This window comes from Mirounga angustirostris, unplaced genomic scaffold (genome assembly GCF_029215605.1).
Source record: "Mirounga angustirostris isolate CCGP_5_RB_7025 unplaced genomic scaffold, mMirAng1.0.hap1 SCAF_6, whole genome shotgun sequence".
NCBI lineage: Eukaryota > Metazoa > Chordata > Mammalia > Carnivora > Phocidae > Mirounga > Mirounga angustirostris.
The window spans coordinates 102803964-102823314 of NW_026991714.1; the positions used below are offsets into that span (position 1 = coordinate 102803964).

General features: G+C 39.2%; 1 protein-coding gene across 3 annotated transcripts in view; it reads right to left on the minus strand.

The window, feature by feature from the left end:
* Positions 1-18793, minus strand: part of USP54 (ubiquitin specific peptidase 54) — a 122429-nt gene extending 103636 nt beyond the window's left edge. Inside the window, exon 1 of one of the 3 annotated variants that reach the window (XM_054508217.2) lies at positions 18650-18793. The gene's annotated coding sequence lies outside the window, so the exon portion shown is untranslated. Of the gene's footprint in view, positions 1-18296; positions 18556-18649 lie in introns of those variants that run through there. The other 2 variants (XM_054508218.2, XM_045878077.3) reach the window with 2 other exon arrangements.
* Positions 18794-19351: the final 558 nt, after the last annotated feature.

Below are 19351 nucleotides of genomic sequence, written 5' to 3' on the forward strand. Positions count from 1 at the left end.
ACTGCATAACCAGTTCATGCTACATTTGCGATTAACCAAAATTTCCAGATATTTTTCACACTATACTACACCCAGCTCTTCTTTATCCTGTTCTTTTACATTTGAGTTTAAACAAAGGGATTACCTCTGTTAAATTTAATTTCAGTTTGGGCCTACAAACTTTGTAATTTCTCAAAATCTTATAAATAGGTTAGATAGAAATTAATATACCATTATCCCATTTTATGCATAAGAAATGTGAAGCACAGAGAAATTAAAATTATTTGCCCAAGGTCACAGAGCTACAGTGAACCAAAATCTTCTATCCCAGTCCAGGCTCTTTTCATTAAGGCTATGTGGATTTCTAATACAAAACTAGTTAAGATTGCACATAAAATTTCTTGCTTAAGGGGCACCTGGGTGGCTCAGTCGGTTAAGCGGCTGCCTTTGGCTCAGGTCATGATCCCAAGATCTTGGGATGGAGCCCCAAATCAAGCTCCCTGCTCAGCTGGGAGCCTGCTTCACCCTCTCTCTCTGCCCCTTCCCCTGCTTGTGCGTGCTTGCTCTCTCTCTCAATAAATAAAATGTTTTAAAATTCTCTTGCTTAAAAACTGATTTTTTGATTAGTGGTTGAGAGGGTTAAAGAAGGGGTGTGCAAAGGAAGTGGGTGTAGCTATAAAAGGGCAACATGATGGATACTGTGGTGATGAAAATATTTTGTACCTTAACTGTATCAATGTCAATATCCTGGTTGTGATATTGTACTATAGTTTTGCCAGGTGTTACCGTTCAGGGAAACTGGGTAGAGTGTATCAGATCTCTCCTAACTCTACATGAATCTAGAATTATCTCAAAATAAAAAGTCTAATAAAAAATAATGATGGATATTTCTTTTTTTAAACCAATTTCACTTTTTAAAGATTTTATTTATTTATTTATTTATTTATTTATTTATTTATTTATTTAGAGAGTGCACATGCATATGAGGGGGTGCAGACGGGAAAAGGGACAGAGGGAGAGGGAGAGAGAGAATCTCAAGCAGACTCCCTGCTGAGCAGGGCGCCCTACACCAGGCTCAATCCCACAACCCCGAGACCATGACCCAAGCCGAAACCAGGAGTCAGATGCACAACCCACTGAGACACCCAGACACCCCTAAACCAACTTCATTTTAAAGAGCCTTACTTAAAGTAAATAGTTTAGGTAAATTAAAACAAAATAGAAGAGAATCATGCATAGGGCTCTGAAAGCCAGCACCATGGACTTCAAAGGTAGGATAAGTCCCATCAACTGAAGCTCAAAAAAGCCATAAAGAAAAAATTTTCATCCCTGGAAATTAAAAAGGAGACCTCAGAACTCTTATTTCCTAAAGCAGCAAAATCAAACAAGATAGTTATGAAAAACAAATTATTAAGCCACCTCAAAAAGAATCATTAAAGTTAGAACCACCAAAGCTTTCCTCGACCCACCACTTTACTGCAGTCCTCAACTTAGAGACTGAGTGTCCATGTGTGTCACCTTCAACCTGATATTCACAGCCACGTGTTTCAAAAGAGTCCCAAAATTGCTTCTATTTTTTTGCTACTCACAAACTGCCTGAAGCTTCAACCATTTCCTGCTTCTCCCAGCTGCAGGACTTGCAATTAGGAAAACATTTCACTCAGCGTCTAGAGCAGGTCTGGTTAGGATGAGCTCATCCCTTCAGATGTGTACCTGATCCTCAGGAAGCTGCTCCTCCTCCAGCAAACAGGTCTTTGTATGTTTAAAGTGACACCCACAATCAATCAATCAATAAAATGACATCCACAACCTGTGCAACCACTTGGCCAGAGCTAGAACAAGTCCTTCCCTACACATGCCTGGTGCCATGGAATCATTTTCTGCTCGAGCCACTTCACACAACCACAAAGTTCAGGCAGCAGCAGCTCCTGCTGCTATTACAGCCTCACTAGAGAAGATTATATTTTCAGCTACAGTGAAGGTCAGGGTCAGGTCCTTCACCGCTACTCTATGAACATAGAGCTGTTTGTTTCTACAGGTCCTTACCCAGAGTCAAACCTTACCAGAATCACCCCTGTTTCCAGAATTTACAACTCATTTCCCTGTACCAGGAATTGTAATGCTTCTAACATCTCTTACTGTTTGTTCTGTGCACAAGTCTCAATTAACGAAGGCAGCTAAATGTACTATATGCAGTTAGAACCAAGTCCTGAAACTCAAGTTTGCTACTCAGTTTCACTACTTCTAAGAAAACATTTACTCTGCCACAGCTGTCTATTTATTGGTAAAGGACATAACAATCCTAAAGGATATGTAGACATCATTTCAAAATAATATACTGGTACTAAATATGTTCGATCAGAAGTACCTGGGTACCAAGTAGTCATTCAACAAATATTTCTGTGCACCTTTATGTACAACCATCTCTGACAGGGTGCTGAACTGGGCTTTCAACTTAAAAAAAAAATCTAAGAAATATCTCTTCCCACCTTAGCCTTCCACAGGACCTCCTCAGTATTTTTACTTCTGCCATGATAAGCTTCTAATACACTAACAGGCTAAGGAGTATAAACTAGTCAGAGAAATATCAAATTCATGAGTGGTTACCTTTGAGAGATGACAAGGGACATGCAATCAAGAAGGGAAACTTTTGTTCTAAAAAGCCCAGGTGAAAGGATGAAAAAAACAAGCTACAGACTAGAAGAAAGTATTTGCAAACCACATATTCAACAAAGGACTAGTACCTAGGCTATATAAAGATCTCTCAAAACTCAACAGTAAAATATCAAACAAGCCAATTAGAAAATGGGCACAAGATATGAACAGACTTTCCAACAAAGAGGATATACAAATGGCAAATACGCACATGAAAAGGTGTTCAACATTATCAGCCATTAGGGAAATGCAAATCAAAACCACAATGCAGTATCACAGCACATGTATCAGAATGGCTAAAATAAGTAGTGACACCACCAAATGCTAGTGAGGGTGCAAAGAAACCAGCTTACTGATACATTGCTGATGGGAATGTAAAATTTACTTTTAGTGCCAGTCTGGAAAATAATTTGGCAATTTCTTTAAAAACTAAACATGCAACTACCATACAATCCAGCAATTACACTCCTGGACATGTATCCCAGAGAAATGAAAATGTATATTCATATAAAACTTTATACAAATATTTGGAGCAGCTTTATGTGTTTTTGTTGTTGTTGTTTTCATAGCAGCTTTATTTGTAATAGCCCAAAACTAGAATCAGCCCAGATGTCCTTCAACAGGTGAATGTTTAAACAAATGATGGTACATATATCCATATCATGGAATAGTACTCAGCACAAAATATTGATACATGCAACAACTTGAGTGAATCTCCAGGAAATTATGCTGAGAGTAAAAAAGGCAACCCCAAATGGTTACATATTGTATGATTCCATTCAGATAACATTTTTGAAGTGAGAGAATTTTAGAAAGGGAAGACAAATTAGTGGTTGCCAGGAATGCAGCTGGGGTTGTCTATGGAGCAACAGTAGGGATACTTGTGGTTTTAAAGCTGTTCAGTATGTTGACTATGGTGATGGATACATGAACCTACACATGTAAAAAAATTACACAGGATACACACAAATACACACACACACAATGAATAAAAAAGTAAAGCTACAGAAATCTGAATTAGATCAGTGGTATGTACCAGTATCAATACCCTGGTTGTAATATTATACTGTACTTTTGCAAAACGTTACCGTTGGGGAAACTGAGCAAAATATATAGAGATCTCTCTGTATTATTCCTTGCAACTGCAAGCCAATCTACAATTATCTCAATAAAAATTTCAATTAAAAAAATACGTGAGTTTGGGGCACTTGGCTGGTTCAATCGATAGACCATGTGACTCTTGATCTTGGGGTCGTGAGCTCCAGCCCATGCTGGGTGTAGAAATTACTTAAAAAATAAATAAAATCTTAAAAAACAATGTGGGTATAAGTAACTTGCCTATTTTTACACAGAAACTGAGCTGACATTCAAACCTGACACTTAGCTCTGCATCTTCACCCAAGAAAATAGTAACAAATAACTTTAGGTAAATTACTTCCAAAAAAACTAAACAAAAAGCAACTACTAACACTAGGAAAACCAATATTTCTGCAAGAAAGGAAATGTATTTCTATATGGCTTAGCTATGAAATCTATAAAGTCATAATGGAAACAATGAATACAGATGTATTAGTTTTCTATTACTGTGGTAAAAACAACACAAACTTTTTATCCTAGACTTCTGTAAGTTAGAAATCCAGTATGCTTTCACTGGGCTAAAATAACAGTGGTGCTAAGGTTGTGCTGCCTTCTGGAGGTACTAGGGGAGAATCTTTTTCCTCACCTTTTCTAGCGTCTACAAGATACTTGCATGCCTCTGCTCATGTTCTCTTTCCTCCATATTCAAACCAGCAACAGAGATTGAGTCCTTCTCATATAGCATCTCTTCTGCCTCCCTCATCTACTTTTAACAATCCTTTTAATTACATTGAACCCATCTCCATAAGCCAGGGTAATCTCCCTATTTTAAAATCAGCTGATTAGCAACCTTAATTCCATATGCAACCTTAATTCTCTTTTGCCATGTACAGGTCCCGCTTATTAGAATGAGACATGGTGGGGGGAGGGGTATTATTCTGCTTACCACAACTGATTTAATCAAAACTGTATTATACCTATATTGGGAGAGAAAATGTGTGTGTATGGATGCAGGGCAGGGGTAGGTGTAATAGAAAACAGCAGTTTAGCAGTTCAAGCATATCATTTAGAAATATATATGAAGGGGTCGCCTCGGTGGCTCAGTTAAGTGTCTGCCTTCAGCTCAGTTCATGATCCTGGGGTCCTGGGATCGAGCCCTACAGCGGGCTCCCTGCTCAGTGGGGAGTCTGCTTCTCTCTCCCCCCCTCCCTCTCTCTGTGTCAAATAAATAAATAAAATCTTTTTTAAAAAGTACTATTTCACTTTAAATAATGTACATGCATTACTATGACTTGATTTTATTTTTTAATGGCTTCCAATTTGCATGGCTTTATCTCAGAGGTTGACACAGACAAACCAGTTGCATAATATTGGTAATACCCTTGGGCACTTTGAGGAAATTACAGGAAGAAGAACGATTTGAACGACCAACTATGGAATTTGTCCTGACTAGGGACACTTATGTCTTTCAGCACTCTGAGCAAGAAATTTGAGTCAGAAAATTCCTAACTAATTTCCTGGAAAATATCTGTGACCTAGAGAGGAGGAAGACTGCTTCTAATACTTGGGAACTAGTGTCTGAACAAGATTAGTGCCACAGGCTTGAAGAGTGGTCTACTTTGATCAATGCCACCACAAATAGATTTTGTTCAGTCAAACAGTTCTGGGTGGAAAATGGCATGGGCAAAGTCAGGATGACAGGAAAGACACTGACTCGTTTAGGGTATAGAACGTAGCTTAGACTGGCTGAAAGGATAAGATAGTGGGACTCTAACTAGAAATAAAGTGAGAATCACGGGTCAGTCTTTGATAATCCATGGAAGACTACTGAATGCTGTTGAACAGGAAAGTAACAAAGAGCAAAGAATACTTTTTTACTCGGTTTTCAAAAGTGGTTGGTATTCAGTGAAGCTCAAGGAAAGTATTTTCAGAGCCAATCCACATCTAGGACTATGGTGCAACACTTGAGGCTCCCAGGTAGAAAATTTAAGTAGGCACTCATTCTCAGGGTCAACCAAGTGACCATGCACTTGCACAATCCTGAATGCCTCCTTAAATTTTCCACTTACACAACCCTTAGTATCCTTATTTTGTGGGCTAAGGACCTCATTTGCCTCACCCTTAAAAGCCAAAAAGTGGAAACAACTCAAATGTCTATCAGCTAATGAACAAATAAATAAAATGTCTTATATACATACAATAGAATAAGGAATATTTTTTGGCTATTAAAAGGAATAAAATACTGATACATGCCACAACATGGATGAACCTTGAAAATATGCTGAGCTGAAGAAGCTAGTCACAGAAGGCACCACATAATGATATTTTATGATTCCATTTGTATGTAATGTTCAGAATGGGTAAATCTATGGAGACAGAAATAAATTAGTAGTTGCCAAGGGCTACAGTTGTGGGTAGAAATGGAGAGTGATTGCTACTGGATATATGGTTTCTTTTTGGAATGATAAAAATGTAATGAAATTGGGGCACCTAGGTGGCTCAGTCAGTTAAGCGTCTGCTTTCAGCTCAGGTCATGATCCCAGGGTCCTGGGATCAAGCCCCGCATTGGCTCCCTGCTCAGCAGGGAGCCTGCTTCTCCCTCTCCCTCTGCCTCTCCCCCTGCTTGTGCTCTCTGTCAAATAAATAAATAAAATGTTTTTTTTTTAAAGATTTTATTTATTTATTTGAGAGAGAGAGAGAAACAGCATGAGAGGGGAGAGGGTCAGAGGGAGAAGCAGGCTCCCCACTGAGCCAGGAGCCCAATGTGGGACTTGATCCCAGGACTCCAGGATCATGACCTGAGCTGAAGGCAGTTGCTTAACCAACTGAGCCACCCAGGAGCCCTAAATAAATAAAATCTTTATAAAAAATGTAACGAAATCGATTGCAGTGACAGCTATATAACTCTATAAATACACTAAAAACTTTTAAATTGTGCATATTAAATAGGTGAATTATACACTATGTGAATTATATCTCAATAAAACTCTTATTTTAAAAATAGGCATTTAGTAACTATTGAAAAAAGAAGTAAGGTGAAAGTCACCATGACATAAAAACTTCAAATTGAATATATACAATGGAATATTACTCAGCCATCAGAAAGGATGAATACCCAAATTTTACATCAACATGGATGGGACTGGAGGAGATTATGCTAAGTGAAATAAGTCAAGCAGAGAAAGTCAAATATCATATGGTTTCACTTATTTGTGGAACATAAGGAATAGCATGGAGGATATTAGGAGAAGGAAGGGAAAAATGGGGGGCGGGAATTGGTGGGAGAGATGAACCATGAGAGACTATGGACTCTGAGAAACAAACAGGGTTTTGTGGGGGGGGGACTGGGTAGCCCATTGATGGGTATTAAGGAGGGCACGTACTGCATGGAGCACTGGGTGTTATACGAAAACAATGGATCGTAGATCACCACATCAAAAACCAATGATGTACTGTATGGTGACTGACATAACATAATAAAATTAAAAAAAAAAAAACTTCAAATTGATTTTTAAAAGGGAGTTATTATTTCTTTTCCTAAGTTTTTATTTTTTATTTTTATTTAATTATTTTTTTAAGATTTTATTTATTTATTTGACAGAGAGCTAGAGAGGGAACACAAGCAGGGGGAACGGGAGAGGGAGAAGCAGGCTTCCCGCGGAGCAGAGAGCCCGATGTGGGGCTTGATCCCAGGACCCTGGGATCATGACCTGAGCCGAAGGCAGATGCTTAACTAACTGACCCACCCAGGTGCCCCTCTTTTCCTAAGTTTTTAGAGTAGGCATAGGAAAGACAACTGTAGGGGCGCCTGGGTGGCTCAGTCAGTTAAGCGTCTGCCTTCAGCTCAGGTCATGATCCCAGGGTCCTGGGATCCAGCCCCCCATCGGGCTCCTTGCTCAGCAGGGAGTCCGCTTCTCCCTCTCCCTCTGCCTGCTGCTCCCCTTGCTTGTGCACTCGCTCTCTCTCCCCCGCTCTCTAATAAATAAATAAAATCTTAAAAACAAAAAACAAAAAAACGGGCACCTGCGTGGCTCAGTTGGTTAAGCGACTGCCTTCGGCTCAGGTCATGATCCTGGAGTCCCGGGATCGAGTCCCGCATGGGGCTCCCTGCTCTGCAGGGAGTCTGCTTCTCCCTCTGCCCCTCCCCCCTCTCATGGGCTCTCTCTCTGAAATAAATAAATAAAATCTTTTAAAAAAAAGGAAAGACAACTGTAAGAGTTCCATACTCTGCCCAGTTAAAATTATGGCCAGAATTTTATTCATACAGATTTACTCAAAATAACTTGCAATGTGGAAATTTGTGGTTTAAACATTGGCCAAAACATGAATAGTATAAATGTGTATTCTCAATATCAGTAAATACTCTAAAACTCAGAGGTGTCTAAAACTTACCTTTTTAATTACAAAGTTTCCTACTACAATTCTGTGAAATAACTAGAAGTTTCCTTCGAACTGGTAGGCCCCAAGACTACAATGGCACTGCCTCTCTTTGGGGTTCCCCAAGATTAAAGGAACACATGATGGGAATTCCCAATCCTCACAAATACCTTTCTGGTCTGCAATGACCACGAGTAAAGATAAATAAAGGCTGAAAGAAATGGCACCATACAGCTTTGACTGGGGTCAACGTTCAGGACACGATGCACCACCAAAGGAAATGGATCTGCACAGAGAAACAACAGCTGAACCCAGGTCAGAAATGAGATAATGGCACACATAAGGAGAAAGTTCTGTTTCCATAGATAATGGATTTTTCTACAAACCTGACTATGAAACTACTGTACTGTCTAAAAGATATCTATTCAGAAATTTCTTCTCAGGAGAAAGAAAATTTTTTTCTTCTGGGAATTTCAAGTAAGTCATTGAATGCCTGCTGGCTTTATGTTAAAAATCTACCTTTTATGTCACAGAAAAAAATGAACCTATACACAGGTCAAAATAAGACCAACAAAACTATATTCCACAAGCGTCCAATATAGCCTTATTCTCAACTTCTGTTTTCATTTAAAAACTCAAATGCTATTTGAAAAATGTGCTTTGTAGAACATGTTTCTTGCTTTCAACATAGTACAGGAAGGTACTGCTAAGATAAAGTATTTAAGGAGCACCTGGCTGGCTCAGTCAGTAGAGCATCTGACTATTGATCTCAGGGTCAGGAGTTCAAGCCCCACACTGGGGATAAAGCCTACTTAAAAAAAAAAAAGTGCTTAAATACTGAAACATGGATTTCAGAAAAGTTCATCATTGCACACCAACAACAGGGCTATTGGCTTTTTTCTCAAAAGCCACTTGTCTGTAAAGAACATTTATATAGCCAAACCTTTGAAAGAAATACGAAAAACTCTGAAAGAGCAACAGAAGATTAAAAACATTTTTGTATATAGTACAATCATATAAATATTTATGTATGTGTCTGATATAAATGAGAATGAGAGAGAGAGTTCACAAATTTACTATATGGCACTGTCCCCAAACAAAAAATTTGGATAACCACTTCTGCAGATGTATTGCCTGGGAGAAAAAGACTGAAAAGTGAACCTCAAAGTTAATTCTACTTTCCCACTAATTCTCATTAAACATAAAAAATGTGTCCATATTTTTCATATCAATAAACCAACTTAAAATTTTAGTGAAGGTAAGATCAGGCTGGTGACTGGCTCAACACTAACCTGGACATTAGAATCCATTTTCAATATTTCTTCTGGGAGCAATACTGTTTTTCTAGCAGGTAAATACTCCTTTTAGCACTTGCTATTATTTTCCCAACCCATACCATTCCTACTCATCCCAATGCTCAGCAATTTCTTTTATGTCTGGAAAATCCCTCAACACTCACAGCTCCCAGAATGTTCTCCTTGTCAGCCTCTGCCTTCCCTTAACTTTTAGTTGATGCCTTTCACCTGTAAGCACATCCAAACCTAAACAGGACAGGGAATTTATCAGAAGCTATCAGCAATGGAAAGGGTCTGGAATGGGGTGGTGTGTTACATGTGTGACCAGCAGTTCATGGATTTTCTCTACCTTCTATATTTGGCCATTTTGATACAACCTTCAAGGCAGACATCTTGGTATTCTCCTCAGTGCTGTCAATGGCACTTTATGCACTGATGGAGATGTTCCATTATCTGCACTATCCAATATAGTAGCCACATGTGAATATATGGCTAGTAAGACAGAGGAAATGAATTCTTATCCTTACTTAATTTTAATAACCACATGTGGCTAGTGGCCTCCATACTGAACAGCAAAGCTAATTCCTGCAGAAACTCAGGCTATTGCTCTGGATGCCAAACCCCTTGGCTAGTGACCAGATACCCAATCAGAATCTTGCCAGCCCTCTCTCCTAGATGTTCCTTGTATGCCCCAGCTTGTTGAGAGGGTCCTACAGTGAATAAATCAATCATTTGGAAACACAAAGTGACTACCTGCCTAATTTTCTATAGTTCCTATCATCTCAACCCTGCTGCTTTGTCACTACTAAATTGAACTCTTTTGAACTTCAGGTTAGTACTATCCTTTAGATATTACCAATTAGATCACTGCTTCTCAGACTTCAAGGTGTATATGAATCACCTCGGGATCTTGTTAAAACATGGATTCTAATTCTATGTTTCTAATATGTTTCTAAGTGGTCCTAACTCTAGGTTCTAGGTTCTCCTAACCCCTAATCTGAATGGATCCATACAACTGACAGTTCAGCAGCAAACATGAATTCAGACCTGTAAGTTTTGGCATGCCTTCTCTTTCATCAAATGTTTGCACCATGTAATGGAGCTGTATGGCAGTATGAATTTTTTTTAATGTAAGTTCTGTGTCCAACATGGGGCTTGAATTCATGACCCCAAGATCAAGAGTCATATGCTTTACCAACTGAGTCAGCCAGGCACCCCTGGTAATATCAATTTTGAGCAGTGCATGACATTATTTGATATGGTATACTACAGGTCTGAAAATTAATAATAACTATTTTTGAGTACCTTATTCTACAGAGGAGGATGTGGCTCAATGAGCTAAAGATCACAATGCTAATAACTGACAACTGGAATGGGAGCCAAGGTTTGTTAAATTCCAGTGCCCATAATCTTTCTACTATGCCAACTTCTCTCTCAATGCTAATCTCAAGAATGTTCACATGTCAAGGTTTCTCTTAAGAGAGCTATGAGGGGCTGTTGCCCCTAAAGAATTATTTTTCCCGAAGTATAACAATAATCAAAAAACTAGTTTCTTCTAATTGTATGATTAAATATCAGATATAGATATTATTTACATATTTACATATTCTACTATGGATTTTCAACCTGGTCAATTTTATTCAGCTATCTTCTCCCCAACTTTAAATTTAACTCTGTTAATGCAGATGGCACATCACAATACATAGGATTGAGTTTCTGAATTTTACAATCAAATACCATTTGTACCCAGAAGTGGGCTTTTTTTCCCGTTGTTTTAATTCATAGTTTTATTCACCAGACTTGGTTTAAAGAATTCTAACCCTCTCAGAATTTCCCTAGTGTAAAGATAACTTCAAAGCATTGCAATATCCCATTCTAGTGTTTTACCTACTGATGGTCAAGAGGTTCCCATAAAAACAAAACAACAACAAAAAAAACACTGCAAGCTATATGACAAAAGATTAACACTTTTCTGATAAAGAGCTTTAAAACATGTCAAAGTAAGAAAAAATTGTGTATGCCAAAATGAAAACTGGCAAAGACATCAGCTGGAATATATGACTATCTAGAAAATCCAAAAGAATCAAATGAAAAATCGTGATATTTAATAAAAGCATTTAGTAAGGAAATCCAATTCAAGATCAACATAGAAGAATCAATAGCTTTACTATATGTCAGCAATAACCAATTTTTTAAATGCGATAAGGTAAAAGATCCCAATTGCCACAACTTTAAATAACCATAAAATACCTAAAAATTAGACATGTACAAGATCAATATGAAGAGAACTATAAAATTTTCTGAAGGATTTTTTTTAACTTGAATAGGGAGAATATCCTGTTTCTTTTCTTTTTTTTTAAGATTTTATTTATTTATTTGACAGAGAGAGACACAGCGAGAGAGGGAACACAAGCAGGGGGAGTGGGAGAGGGAGAAGCAGGCTTCCTGCGGAGCAGGGAGCCCGATGCGGGGCTCGATCCCAGGACCCTGGGATCATGACCTGAGCTGAAGGCAGACGCTTAACGACTGAGCCACCCAGGCGCCCCGAATATCCTGTTTCTAAATGGGAAGTCTCAACATTGTAAAGATATAAATTCTCCCATAAAGTAAATAAACTATCTGTTTCAATTAATGCCAATTACAATCCCAACAGAATTTTTGTTTGTAATGAAACCTGAAAGGCTAATTCTGAAAGAAAAAGTCTCTTCTTACATATAATCTAAGACTGAGAGGGGAACTGACCTTCAAACATACTATAAATAACCAGTAATTAAAACTGGGTGGTACTGGGGTGCCTGGCTGGCTCAGTCATTGGAGCATGCAACTCTTGATCTCGGGGTTGTGGGTTCAAACCCCACATTCATTGGGTGTAGAAATTACCTTAAAAAAATCTTTTAAAAAGATGGGACTGGGGCGCCTGGGTGGCTCAGTCGTTAAGCGTCTGCCTTCGGCTCAGGTCATGATCCCAGGGTCCTGGGATCGAGCCCCGCATCGGGCTCCCTGCTCAGCCGGGAGCCTGCTTCTCCCTCTCCTGCTCCCCCTGCTTGTGTTCCCTCTCTAGCTGTCTCTCTCTGTGTCAAATAAATAAATAAAAGATCTTAAAAAAAAAAAAATCAATAGACACTGTAGATAATGCAACACACTGGAGAAAATTTGTGCTCTATATATTTATAAATACAGATTTGCATCCACATACATATAAAGAGTTCTTGCTAATCAAGAGGTAAAAGAAAAAGCTTCAAAAAGGCAAAGAATAGAATAAGAAATTTCACAGAAGGAAATATAATAGCCAATAAAGAAATTAAAAGATGCTCAAACTCACAAGTAATCTGAAAACTGCAAATTAAAACAAAAATTTTCTGCCCACCATATTGGTAAAAATGTACGAGATTGACAATACCAAGTGTTGACAAGTAGGGAAGGATATAGGTGCTTTCATAAACTGCTGGTGGAATGCATAATAGTACACAGACTATTTAAAGGGCAGATTGGCAGTATCTTTAAAAATATGCATACCTTTCAAGCAACAATTCTAGGCACTACTCTAGCGGTATTCTAGAACATTTACACAAGACACAAGAATAAGAGATGTTCATTTTAATTGGTAAATGTAAAAATCGTGGATAACTTAAATGTCCATCAATAAAAGAATGGTTAAATAAATTACAGGAATTCAAAATGAAATATAATCAGCTGTTAAAAACTGAGTATTGACAGGATGAGATCTCACAGGCACACAGCTAAGTTAAAAAAAAGAGCTGCAGAAAAAATATATTATCGTATAAAAAGCTATAAATAGATACATAAATTATAAATGGCATAGAAAAATCACTGGAAGAAAACCCACCAAAAAGAATATTCTGGAAGGGGATTCTTTGCTTCTAGCCTCTACATAAATTTTTTTAATGTATTATTTTTCCTCTTTAAGTATACAATTCAAATATTTATAAAAATTAGGGCATCTGCTGGCTCAGTTGGTAATAGCATACAACTCTTTATCTCGGGGTTGTATGTTCGAGCTCCATGTTGGGTGTAGAGATTACTTAAAAATAAAAAAAAATCTTAAAAAAAAATTTTTTAGGTGTTTTGGGGCACTTGGCTGGCTCAGTCAGCCGAGCAGGCACCTTTGATCTTGGGGTTGTAAGTTCAAGCCCAACGCTGGATGTAGAGATTACTTAAAAATAAAATCTTAGGGGTGCCTGGGTGACTCAGTCGTTAAGCATCTGCCTTCGGCTCAGGGTCATGATCCTGGGGTCCTGGGATCAAGCCCCGCATCGGGCTCCCTGCTCCGCGGGAAGCCTGCTTCTCCCTCTCCCACTCGCCCTGCTTGTGTTCCCTCTCTCGCTGTGTCTCTCTCTGTCAAATAAATAAATAAAACCTTTAAAAAATAAATAAAATCTTAAAAAAATGTTTTTTAAGTATTTTAAAGAAGACATAAACAGTGAAGTCAAGAAAGAAAAATATGGAAAAATGTTCAACTTCACAGGCAATCAAAGAAATGGAAATTTAAAATGAGATATCACTTTTCACCTATCATGTAAACTTTTTACGTTGCTCAATGTCTATTTATTTTTGCGATGTAAGTGCTGGGAAATTAATACTTTTTCCCACTCCCAACCCTGGAGGAGTGTAAATGAATAGAACCTTCCCAGGGGTATGTGTATCAAAGTAGAAGAAAAGGTCTTCAGGCTCTCCTGTGGAGATTGAGAGTTAAAGAATACTTTTAGACCATTATCCACTTTACACATCATCAACTACTCTTTCGGTTTTCAACCTTTCTGGGATAGAAGTTCCATGTTCTGCCCTCAAGACTCTTCCTCTCATCTCACTCTCTTACTTTAAACCTTTCTTAGAAAAATGTCTCGGGATGCCTGGGTGGCTCAGTCAGTTGAGCATCTGCCTTCGATGCAGGTCATGGTCCCAGGGTCCTGGAATCGAGTCCCGCATCAGGCTCCTTGCTCAGCGGACAGCCTGCTTCTCCCTCTGCCTGCCACTCCCCCTGCTTGTGCTCTCTGTCTCTCTCTCTCTCTCTGATAAATAAAATCTTTAAAAAGAAAAATGTCTCAGTGCCTCAAAAATAAGTCACATGAAAAACATGGGCACCCAGCCCACTTAGTTAAGATGTTAGAAAACACAGAATGTCATTCACACCCACATGCTATTCTAGCCTATAGATGAAGGACTGCTGCAGAAAGTCAACTCAATGAAAAAACCTCATCTGACTCACCTTCAAATCTGTATGTATGTCTTAAGAATATTATGTATTACAGGGGCACCCAGGTGGCTCAGTTGAACATCTTGGTTTTGGCTCAGGTCATGATCTCAGGGTCCTCGGATTGAGCCCCAGGTTGGGCTCCATGCTCAGCCGGGAGTCAGCTTGAGGATTCTCTCCCTCTGCCCCTCCCCCACTCACTCATGCACCCATTCACACGCACTCTCTCTCTAAAATAAATAAGTAGGGGTGCCTGGGTGGCTCAGTTGGTTTAAGTGACTGCCTTCAGCTCAAGTCATGATTCCGGAGTCCTGGGATCAAGTCCCACATCAGGCTCCCGGCTCAGCGGGAAGCCTGCTTCTCCCTCTGACCCTCTCCCCTCTCATGCTGTTTCTCTCTCTCTCTCTCAAATAAATAAATAAATAAAATCTTTAAATAAATAAATAAATCTTACAGAAAAAAGAATATTATGTATTACAACATAGTTGTATCCCTCCACTTTTTTTTTTTTTTAGATTTTATTTATTTATTTGACAGAGAGAAACATAGCGAGAGGGAATACAAGCAGGGGTTGTGGGAGAGGGAGCAGCAGGCTTCCTGAGGAGCAGGGAGCCCGATGCGGGGCTCGATCCCAGGACGCTGGGATCATGACCCGAGCCGAAGGCAGACACTTAACGACTAACCACCCAGGTGCCCCCCTCCACTTTTTTTAAGGCATGTCAACATTTGTTAAAATGGGCCAGTAAGGCAGCTAGACACAAAAAAATGAAACAGTAATATAAGAAACCAAATACAAGAACCTTTTGAATAAACGATCTGAATGCATTTATTCTAAGTAGGAAGTATAAGTACAGTATAAGGGAAACAAGAAATCAGTTTGTACTCTCATCTATCAATAGCCTCCTGAGAACACTGGTTTCCTAAAATTAGCTGAGAGCATCTATAACTCTATGTATAGTAATTATTAAATATAATTTGGCAATGTGGTACAGTAGAAGAAACACTTAATTGGAAATCAGGACGCCTGGGACATTGCAGCTGTGTGACTTTGGCAAGTCACTGAAAAGTTCCTCTAGGCTTTAGTTTCCTTAATATAAAAGGAAATGGATTGGACTCATCCACCTTAAGCATTAAGTCTAGACCTAAGTATCAGCAATGATTGTATTTATCATTCTCACTTAGATTTCTAAAGAAACCATGTACTAAGATATAAAATTTGAATTTCAACCAGAAAATCAGATTTTGGACATTAGAATAGAGTTTAAAAAGTCTGAATGCAAATATATAAATACATGTGATACGTACATACATTTTTTTCAATACAAAAAAAATCCAGCAATATAAAAAAATGTTTGACTAAATCTCTTAAAGTCTGTTGTAATAACATTTGTCCTACTGCATTTGAATATAGATAACTGTTTCCATTATTAAAATGATCACTTTCTAGAAGACTGCAAATGTTAACAATTGCTTGTTATAACTATTTTCCCAAGCATACCTCTCTGTACAATTATATACAACATGAATATGGCAATTTACTCAATTCTCTGTACAACAATACAAATATCATATTTAGCGTCATGTTAATATTCAAATTAGTTCCCATATAGAGTGTAAATATGCGAGGGAGAAAAATCTATGAACAAAGACAAAGAGACTGAATTCTGGTTTTCTGGCCAATTCCACCTTCAATCTCTGGCCCCCCAATCCCAAGGTACCCTCCCTACAAAAGAAGGAATCTTGCTTAGTTTTTCCAATCACATATATTTCTATTTCCAATCCCTAATCTGCCATTTACTAGCTCTATAACTTCCTTAATTTTTTAAGCTTCCATTTTCTTGTCTTTAATTGAAAGTACTAGTACCAGCTGAAGAGCAGAGTGTCATAAGGATAAAATGAGATAACATGACTGTCACATTAATAATCACTCAACAAATGTTATTATGCTTACTACTGACTTAAGAATAATAAATAAAGAATAAGAATAAAGTGGTATTTATTTTAAGAGTACAAAAGAAGACTTAAATTATGAACTGACCTGTGAACTTTCTCAAGCTTTCATTATAACTTTTATCTCTTCTGAGAAACGTATGTTCTACTTAGGCAGCACAGTTTAGAATTTGCTTAATGTTTTGTAATTTTTTAAAATTATTTCTTCTTTTTTAGTCTTGTCAACTAGGTAAACTCTTGAGGGCCAGAACCTTGTTTCATAAGCTTGGTTTCATATATTGTGCTTATTACATTGTAATTATTTGTTTCTCTGTCACACCTCCCCCCTCCCTAGGTTCTGAGCATTGCAAGGCAGAGAGCAAAGTTTACTTGTGTTTGTATCCTGAAGGCTTAGTAATCACACAAAATAGGTCTCAATAAATGTTTGTTGAATGGGTAAACGAATGAATTAATCTCCCTCCCCCCAGTGCCTAACACAGTACTCTGTATATAATAGGTACTCAGTAAAGCTCCTTAATGGATTCATGCAGAAATCTTTTGGACCCAACCACATAAAGCTGTATCTTGCCTCAGAAAAGCACTTCTACTTTAAAGTTTAGCTCCTAATATTACAAATTAAAAGTTTTAGTCTAACACATATCAAATAAATAGGTTCAATGATTAACCACATTAAGGCTAGTGCCAGAAGGATTTAAAAGCCATTATTCTAATTAATGAATTTGTGAACCTCAACATGGAAAAATCCAGTTACATAATCAAGAGAGGTTATCTCCTGCAAATTTATACCTACAAAAGATAGTGAGAAAAATTATCAGAAAGTTTGTATCTGTAGACTGAAATGGGTAAGTTATTTTTATGCCTGAATTGAAGCCATTGTTTCCACTAGAAATAAGAGTTCAGGAGCAAAGTGGTCCAATCCGTCTCCACAAAATAATCTTGAGACTCAGAAACTAAATATTTTGCCTTCTCCTTGATTTTAACCCCTGAGAGATTCATTTTATTCTCAGATTAGCAGATACTCAAAACTTGTTCTGTCTCCTAAAAAAAAAAAAAAAAAAAAAAAACTTCATCCATTTCTTAAAAGGCAAATAACCTGAATATGCACATTTTGGGAACACCAGGTTTTATAGTCAACTAAAACTATCCCTAGTGTTCAGCTTGCTGCTGCTGCAATACAAACACTTTTCTTGGTTTTTAAATTACATCCGTGGAAAGCTTAAGTGTCGTACTGCACATTCTTCTACTGTATCAGCTAAACTAGTTTTACAGTGCATATATAATTTCATAAGTACACCGTAAAGGAATTCTATACTTGAATGAATCTGGGAAGAAACGTGATTTCAGCACACACACCCCTTTTTCCAACTCAATACGCTCCAGAGGAAGCACATCTTAGTTTTTTTCCTCAAGAATTTCTCTCCCGCCCCCACCCCACACTTTACAGCAGCAATCATTCATTATCCCACTCACAATCTCTCCGCAGAAAGAACCTCACCAACTAATACTAGTTCACCAGGACCCTACTTCCACATCACATCGTCCGTGGGGAATTTCCTTGGAAGGGGCGGGTGGTGGTGGAAGTCCCGGACGCCACCATTCCCGCCACGCCATTTATGACCCAGGTCCTGGCGCGCAGTCCTAGACTAGCGTCCGGCGCACCCCAAGGAGCTGCAAGGGGTCCGACACCGGCCCCCCCATCCCCCCAGTGCAAAGCAAACCGGGCCCAACCTCCGTGCTCCCATTCAACATACCCTCCTCTTCGCGATACCCCATTTCTTCCCACTTAGTCCTCGATGTAGTCCGGTCCCTTTATCCAGTTCTGAGTCCGCGTAACCCTCTTCCTGCCAATACACAGACCCTCCACGCTCCGGCCCCTGCCCCTTGAACCCTACTATACCCGGGTCCCTCCCACTGGACCTCACGGCAGCTCTAGCCCTCCGAGTGCCCTAGTGCAGACCGGCGTCAGGTCCCTGTACCCACTGGACCTAGGTTCTCCCTCACACGTCACACTTGGGCCCATTCCTCCCTACCTAACCCCCCAACCGGGGCTGCCCCCTGCACCCCGTTACCTCCGACCCCGCCCCCCTGAGGGTGTCGCACTCACAGCTCCTGCCGCCGCATCCTTAACCGCCGCGGCTGCTATAGCTACAGGGAGCCAAGGCAACCAGCTCTCGCGACACTTTCCTCAGCAAACGGCGAGAACAGCCGAGAAGAGCTTCTCGCAAGAAAATAAACGAGTAGGCTCGAGAAGGCTAAATATATCTCGCGATAGTAGTGTGTAAAATGGCGGCCGCCAAGCGTTTTAGGGGTGGCCGGGAAGGGTTTGCAGGTGGGTGAGGGCAAGGAAGGATCTGGAGCAGAGTCGGAAAACTGTTGCAGGGAGGACCGGCTGAGCTGGGGGGAGTTACTATAGCGAACCCTATCCTGGAATAACTTTAGGGATGTGGCCTTCTCCAAGTGCCTCACAGAGCAGTGTCGCCTTTAGTTGAAGTTCCGTTTTCCTGGCATTTTCCTTATGCATACGGAGTGGTTAGAGATGGAGCGAGCAAGCCAGAAATTGACCTTACAGTCTCCTCATAACCTTCCTTCAAGAAGTTTTCATCCGTTCTTCTCACACTGGTTTGCAAATGGTACTTGCTTTCCCAGAAATATTTGTTTATTCACGGGTTCCCCACCCCTATCAGTTCGCCAGACCAAAATAGGAAATAAAAGGTTTTTGTAAAAAAATCGAACATAAGCACAGGTGTTTGCCTTGGATGCGGAAAGACGACCTCATTGGTGTATTATTTGAATTTTGCACTTGTTG